This window comes from Bison bison, unplaced genomic scaffold (genome assembly GCF_000754665.1).
Source record: "Bison bison bison isolate TAMUID 2011002044 unplaced genomic scaffold, Bison_UMD1.0 scf7180017864456, whole genome shotgun sequence".
NCBI classification, from domain to species: Eukaryota; Metazoa; Chordata; class Mammalia; order Artiodactyla; family Bovidae; genus Bison; species Bison bison.
Genome location: NW_011495018.1, coordinates 10,341,187 through 10,347,453, shown reverse-complemented (window position 1 = coordinate 10,347,453; position 6,267 = coordinate 10,341,187).

The following is a 6,267-nucleotide window of genomic DNA, read 5'->3' as shown; positions in this document are numbered from 1 at the left end:
TCTGAAACCTCCGACAGAACACGCGGAACAATAAAGCATCTCCGATTCACGTTTGTTGAATGTTCTCAAGCCCTGAGAGAAAAGAGGCAAAAATAGCTAGGAGTCTTGGAACCCGTTAGGAAAAGGCACTTTTTAGCATACTTGTTTTTTCAGCGTTCAATGAACAAAAAGGTTCACTGTTTTCGACCACCAAGAGAACGGCCAAGTTTTCAGAACTGCAGTCACACTTTTGGCCGACAGAAGAGATTTTCCAACTGGGCTTTCATACGCATACTTACGGGTGGTCTGTCCTACCTACCACAGGCTTTCCTGTGCCAACAACTTTGTTTGTAAATCTAAGTGTAATAACAAAGCTTGTATACTCATTGAAAGCTAGATGTTCAGGACTTGTTGTGAAAGGGTGAATACAAAACTGCATTTACATGCTTCTGTGGGGAAGAGAAACCTCTCCTGCCTTGAGAGAGGTAAACGCTGCTTTAAACAGATCCTTTACATCTTTATGGAGAAGGGCGGCTGACTTGCAATTCCTTCAACAGAAACTTGAGATTGATTTATTTCTACTGGGCAGATTAAATACACAATGTTTTCATGTGGATGACGGAGCTTCATAAATTTGTCACTGCTGGGCCATGTGCAGTCTTTGATCCTTTCAGTGGGGCCTTGTTTGGAGCCGGGAGCTGCCTGGGTGTGACACATGTGTCTCTGCAGCCATCCCTCCTGCGTGTTGAACTTGGCTGTTCTCATCAGAAGGAAAGATGGGACCAGCTTTTGAGAAAGCGCCGCACTGTAAGGGCGAGCCATTTCCATTTTAAAGTGAATCTGTTCAGAAGCCCTTGAATCTATGCACCCTGCCTTCCCCCATCTGAAATGCAAAGGCAGTCTGGCTACCACACGTGTGTCTTCCTCTTCATCACGAGGGCAGATTCTGCTGCTCAGCTTGCAGGGTCATCATTCGTCTCCTCCCATCCCAATCCTTTAGCACTCATAGAGGATGCCCCAAGAGAGGAATGCTGTTTAATCCAATCCATGCAATTCACTGAAGGGCTGAGAGCGGCCTCTGAGCTTTCTAAGGGCCAGGCAGGGTGTAGGTAACCACGAACAGAAGAGAATAAGACACAGTCCCTGCCTTGGAGATTCCCCTCAGTGATCAGTGTATGGAGAGAGATTTGCTCTAGGGACTGTGAGCTATTACCAACCAGGTATCTGTCACAGCCTTAGAGGGTGGGTGTTGGCCAATCACGGAGAGCTTCCCGAGGAGGCGGGTCCTGAGCTGGCTCTCAGAGGATCTATAGGAGTAGGGCCAGGGCAAAATGATGGGGAGAGGCTTCCAGGCAAATGAGAGAATGAAGAAAGGCACAGGGATGGGGAACAGAGGGCTTTCCTGGTGACCCAGCAGTAAAAGAATCCAAGAGACATGGGTTTGATCCCTGGGTCAGGAAGATCCGCTAGTGTAGGAAATGTCAATCCACTCCAGTGTTTTTGCCTGGAAAACCCCATGGACAGAGGAGCTTGGCATGCTACAATCCAGGGGGTCCCAAACAGTTGGACATGACTTAGTGAGTAAACAACAACAAATTGAGGAATAGTACAGAAGAGTCGAAGACGCTTGCAAGGCTGTAGAATGTGAAGTATGAGGTGGTGGGAGGCCAGGGCAAGAAGTAATGGTCACGTTTGGCAGCATGAACTGACCTTTTCCTCTTTTAAAAATAATGACGATGCTGTTTGAGTTTTATTCTACTTTATAGATGAAGAATCCGAGGGACCAACAAGGTTGGGATTTGCTCAAGGTCTTCCAGCTAGTACGTAGCAACCTGTGCTCAAGTCCAGGTGCATGTGTGTGTGCTGAGGCGCCTCACTTCAGTTCAGTTCAGTCGCTCAGTCATGTCTGACTCTTTGCAATCCCATGAATTGCAGCACGCCAGGCCTCCCTGTCCATCACCAACTTCCGGAGTTCACCCAAACTCATGTCCATTGAGTAGGTGATGCCATCCAGCCATCTCATCCTCTGTCGTGTCCAGCTCTGTGAACATGGACCACAGTCCACCAGACTCCTCTGTTCATGGGATTCACTAGGCAGGAATACTGGAGTGAGTTGCTATGCCCTCCTCCAAGGGATTTTCCCAACCCAGGGATCAAACCCGTATCTCTTACGTCTCCTGCGTTGGCAGGAGGGTTCTTTACCACTAGTGCCACCTAGGAAGCCCAAGTGCAGGTCCTTGGGATGCTAAAACCCTTGATGGCTGCATATAGGTTCCCAACAAATGAAACGTGATAGAGACCTTGCAGTCACAGGGAGGTCTGAGGAAATAGAGAAAAGTACCATGTTGTGAGACGAAAACCAAAGTGTGATGAAGATTTCAGTTATTTCCCAGTAACTTATATGTGGAACTAAATTTAAAAGACAATTTTAAAGATCTTCTAGAAGGATAAATAGGAAGAATAACTAAGAAGTATTTTGGAATTTAAAAAACAATGCATATCTAGTCCCATCAGAATTGAAAGCAAGGTTTTGCTAGACCGAGAACCAAGAGCAAATCAAAGAGAGCAGATAGGCCTAAAATGGACTCTACAATGTGCGTGTGTGTGTGTCTTGATTAGGTTGGCAATAATCAGTGTAACTTACTGGATGAGGAATTACCGTTCAATAAATGACTTTGGAAAATTCAGCCATTAACCCAAATTGTTATCAAACATCAAAATATCTGTAGACTGATTTCAGTGTTAAATGTAAAAGGAAGGGAGGGAGGGGAACTAACTCAAAAATGTAAGTGAACAATTGAACTCTGGAAAGAGCATTTTCTAACCAGAAATGGTTCATGAGGTCACAAATGAAATACTTCAAAGGTCTGACTACATGGCAATTGTATAATTTCCAAAGTAGAATTTTAAAAAGGCAGATGATAACTTAGAAAATTATTTTCAGCCAGTATTATAATTATTCCTGATGAACCATAAGATGTTTTTAAATCCTAAGGAAAACACTACCTTTTCAAATTGGCAAGTGATATGAGTAAACCACCAAAAAAATAAAGGAGGGTCATCCATTCGGCGGGCAGTTGATGCTGGCTCTGGTTTGGGAGCTCGGCTGGGCTGCGGATGGGATAATCTAACATGGATTTTCCAGCACAGAGGTCTCTAGGGCGACAGAATTCTTCCATGGTGGCTGGCTTATAAGCAAGTGTAAAATGACAACCAGTTGGCCACTTCTGATCAAACCTGGGTGGTCACAGAGCATCACATCCCTGGCATCGTATGTCACTGTATTAGTGGCAAGTGAGTCACTACAACCAGACCTGGTTCATGGAGAGGGAATTGCATCCCACAGCTCCATGGGAGGAGTTAGAGGAGTTACAGACGTGTTTTAAAACTACTGCAGAGACATAGAAAACAGACTTGTGGTTACAGAAGGGAAAGGTGGTAGGGAGGCATAAGTTAGAAGTATGGGATTAACAGATGCATACTACTGTATATAAAATAGATAAGCAACTGTATAGCGCAAGGGCCCATATGCAATATCTTGTAATAACATATAGGGGGAAAGGAAAGAGAATCTCTTTCCGATCCTATATATATATATACATATTTAAATCAATCACTTTTCTTTACACCTCAAACTAACACAAAATTGCAAATAAACTACATTTTTAAAAAAATACACTTCAGAATGAGATATTATTCCTATTACATTTTAAATTAAATTAAAATGAAACAGGTTTTAACGATAATACTCCGTGTTGCTAGAACTGTGATAGGTATGTTTTTTCCTAAGGAAACAATGCATTTCCAGAGCTTTGTAAATGCTTGAATCCTGCGCTTCAGTAATTTCCCTTTTTAGTTATTATCCTAGGGTATAATCAAATTTGCAGTCAGACATTCATCAAATATTTATCTACCTGCCAACGTTCATGTTTTTTTTAAAAAGTGCAATTATGTTGAGCAAGAGGATGATGGTTAAATGGATTGTGTTGAACCCATACTAGAGACTATGATGCAGTGGTTTTGAATCTTGTTTTTGATAAATGTGTAATAACATAGGAAACTGTTACAGTGCTGCGGAAAAAGATGATATAAAATGAAATACAGGGCATATGTATAGAGTTTATTTTTAGTGCATATCAATTTTATGTGCACAGAAAAAGACTGGAAGAATAAACAGCCAAATATTAACAATGATTATTGCCGTGGTGGAGGGAGAAAAAGGATGGTTTTTATTGTCATATTATATAATATACTTTATATATTATACTTCCTTTTATTTTCCATATGTTCTATAATGCATATTGTTTTGCCTTTGTATTTAGAAAAATAAATAAGAAGCATTGTTTTTTAAAGTAAAGGGGAGAATCTTTCATCTACACTCACTCCTGAGTGGTAAGAAATTTCCCTGTAGGTTCTGTAGCAGGTTATACAGAAATGTGCCACAAATCCATTTAAAGATCCTCCTCAAGGTGAGATTTCTCTAGCTGTGTTTCAGAAGCACTTGAAGCTATAATTTTAGATCCTCTAGATATGTCCAATAAGGTTACTCTAGCCACAATTCAATATACTGAAAAAGTTAATAAATAAGTGAAAGCAAAACAATGAACTTGAAATCAGAGAAGTTTTCCAGATGGGGGAATTCTTTGAAAAATTATATGGTCTCAGAAATGCTGCAAGGTGTCCACAGAGATCTGGAAGGACCAAGCAGAGCATCACTTTCCATGGAGATTGAAACTGGCGGCAGCTTCCAGAGATAGCCTGTGGTTAGTGGAGATGAAATGTTGTACCTCTGGTGACAACTGCAGCCCTTTCCCCTTATTAGAGGTCTTCTGTAACATGAGCTTCATGACCTCCTCTTCAGGGGTGGCGAGCGGAAGGGGTGCTAATGAACAGGAACCATCCCGCCAGGATGTGAACCCCACGAATGCCACACAGCAGCAGAAGGGTAGACACATACACCCACTGCACTGCCTAGAAGGGACACAGTTTACCCAGGATGGCAAAGAGGTGTCACACTCGCCCACTCCACTCTCTTGGGACTTTGGCAGACAGCAATCGTCAATCAGAACACTTTGCTGCCAAGTGTAGATTCTTCCCGAAAACCCTCCTTTTGATGGTGCCTGGAAATGACCTGTGGGTGGAAACCAACTTGACAGATTCCCCCAGATTCAGAATAGACTGGATCCACCTAAAAAAGAGCCCTCACTGATGTCTGCAACCAGTTCCAACCAATGGATTGCAAAGTTTTGCCTAAAATGTCCTTAAATGGACCATAGATTCCACATTTATATTCTAGTCAATCACAAAGTCTGTTGGGGAACTGAGAAAATTGCACAGTGCCCAGCTTCTCATGAGCACCACACCTCAGGGCCAGCAGGGTCTATTTAAGCCCCTCATCCACCCCTTCATACCCTTCATTTCACAAAAGAGTGGGCTCTGTGTGTCTCACACATTGCCCTCAGGCTCCTTGGGAGGTTTTGTATTCTCCCTTCTCTTCTTGACACCACTCCACTCAGGAGTCTTTGGGATCTAACTACATTGTCAAGAACATGATGGACACTCAAAAAATGTTAAATCAATTAATTCAATAGTTGGGGGGAAAAGTGACACCTCCATTACCTCCATTAATTTAAGTGATCAAACTAGAGAAAGATGGGGGTTATTCCATGGAGCCAGCTCATCAGAAAAAACCCTGATGCTGGGAAAGATTGAGGGCAGGAGGAGAAGGGGATGACAGAGGAGAAGATGGTTGGATGGCATCACTGATTCAATGGATATGAGTCCGAGCAATCTCTGGGAGATGGTAAAGGACAGGGAAGCCTGGCGCTCTGCAGTCCACGGAGTTGCAGAGAGTCAGACATGACTGAGCGACTGAACAACAGTTTCATGGAGGGGGTTTCCCAGGTGGCATTAGTAGCAAAGGAAGTACCTGCCAATGCAGGAGATGTAAGAGACTTGAGTTTGATCCTTGGGTCGGGAAGATTCCTCTAGAGGAGGGCATGGCAACCCACTCCAGTATTCTTGCCTGGAGAATCCCATAGACAGAGGAGCCTGGCAGGCTGCAGTCCACAGGGTTGCACAGAGTCAGACAGGACTGAAGCAACTTAGCACGCATGCATATTCCATGGACATTCAAAAATGTTAAATCAATTAATTCAATAGTTGGGGAAAAAAGTGACACCTCCATTAATTTAAGTATAAAACTATATTCCATGGAGCCAACTCATTAGAAAAGACCCGGATGCTGGGAAAGATTGAGGGCAGGAGGAGAAGGGGATGACAGAGGCA